The 1,905-nt window shown below is 55.3% G+C and overlaps 1 pseudogene; it reads right to left on the minus strand.

The window, feature by feature from the left end:
• Positions 1-1,903, minus strand: part of LOC102477408 (malate dehydrogenase, cytoplasmic pseudogene) — a 7,770-nt pseudogene extending 5,867 nt beyond the window's left edge.
• Positions 1,904-1,905: the final 2 nt, after the last annotated feature.

Genomic DNA, 1,905 nt, shown 5'->3' on the forward strand with positions numbered 1-1,905 from the left:
CGGCTGTGCAGCAGGGGCGGGAGCCCCCGAGGAGACAGGATCTTTACGGAGGTAATTAAGTTAGAACAAGATCACTGGGGTGAAACCCTAATCCCACATGGCTGGTGCCTTTGGAAAACAAACTAGGACACAGGTAGATACAGAGAGATGACAGTGGGAAGACACAAAAGGGAGATGCCAGGACCAACAGATGGTGTAATGGTTACATCACTGGACTCCTATGTAGTCAGCCATCGTTTGAGTCCCAGACCCAGCAGCTTAAAACTCACATCAGGCACATGTGCATGCATGCCCAAACTCCTGAGAAGAGAACAGAGGAGAAGGGATTGTGGCATGGCCGTCCTCCCAGAAGGTGATTTCTCACTTTCTGTCTCTCTGTCTCTCCAGCGAGTGCCTGTGCTCTGTAGTAAAAATCTCTCTCGAAAAAAAAAAAAAAGAAAAGAAAGAAAGAAAGATGCCTTCCACAAGCCGGGCAGAGACGCCTGAGAAGAAACCAACGAGGCTAGCCCGTTGTCTCAAATCCCTGGAGTGCAGGATCCTGAGAGAGCCAGCGTCCGCTGAGCCACTCGGGTGGTGCTGCTTCGCTCCAGCTGCCCTGGGGAGTGAGTATGCGGCTACACCACCTCGGGGATGCATCTGCAAAAACTTTTTGAATGAATTTCAATTATAGACAAAGAATTTAATTCTTGTCTTTACAAAGAATAAAATACAAAGCACTCTAAAATGGCTCTGGTGGGCCTGAGAGTAGTATTTCTCTGCTGTTTTAATATAGAATACATTCACCATAAACTGCCCAGCTCACCCTGGCATGATAGCAGCTTGGAAACCACACCGGGTGTGTACACGAGTGTGCCCAAAATCCCAGGAGGAGAGTGGAGGGGAAGGGATTGGGAGTGGCCATCCCTTCTGGGGGTGACTTCTCACTTTCCCTCTCACTGTCTCTCTGGCAAGCACATGCACGCTATAGCAAAAGCTTAAGAAGAGAGAGACAATTGAGAGAGGCCATGTCACTCTTGTGTTTAAAATGCTCCGACCAACATCCCTGCCCTGGGTGGAGGGCACAGCCTGCCTCTGGCTCTGGCTCCCCAGACCTTCTGGGTCTCTCCCCCTCTTCCTGCAGACCCACCTCCCGGGGTCTACACTCCACTCACGCTGTTGCCTTTGGGTTCTCAGTTGCCTTTCCCGCGTGCTCCTTGGGATCTGCTGGCTGAGGCCCAGGCCTGCTGCAGCTCCTTCCCACTTCCTGTCTGGACGACTGCTGCTCCTTCTCGGGGAGCCGGGCTCCTGCTGCAGGCGGTCTGCATCCTGCTCGTCCCGGCCACCAAGGCAGCCTCCATTACTGGCGTTCCTTCGCTCTGGGCTTGTCTGAGGGCCTGCCACCTCAGCCCCGCAGGGCAGTGGGCTCCACAAAGCCGCTCCTGCCTTTGGGCGCCACACCCTCCCCGTGGGGCCAGGCTCACCAGCAGTTCCACCTGCAGGACGAGCAGTAAGGAGACAGACTAATCTGTGCACCAGGAAAGCAGAGGCGCGGTCTGAGACGCCCCACTGTGCCGACTGCCCCACTCGTGCGCTCTCATAGTCCCCTCTCACGTCCCACGTACGCGGATAGCTCCTGCCACATGGCAGAAGGGAAGGCCTGTCTGTCCTCAGGCCACATGATTAAGCTCGTCCCAGACCAAAGCCATCCACATTGTGAGTGCAGCCGCAGCCTGGACACGGCCATTCCCATGCTGGGAAAACGGGGGTGCTGGCCCCCCGGACAGGTGCCGAGACAAAGGAGCGCTAGTTCTGGAAGAGAAGGGTTAGAGACGACGTTACCAGAATCCACGGGGCCGAAGTGTGTCCGGAGTAAGTAAAACGGCTCACAGCGGCCTCGGTAGCCATTTTGGCTCCTGGCACTCATTA

This window comes from Tupaia chinensis, unplaced genomic scaffold (assembly GCF_000334495.1).
Source record: "Tupaia chinensis unplaced genomic scaffold, TupChi_1.0 Scaffold141173_1, whole genome shotgun sequence".
Lineage (NCBI taxonomy): Eukaryota > Metazoa > Chordata > Mammalia > Scandentia > Tupaiidae > Tupaia > Tupaia belangeri.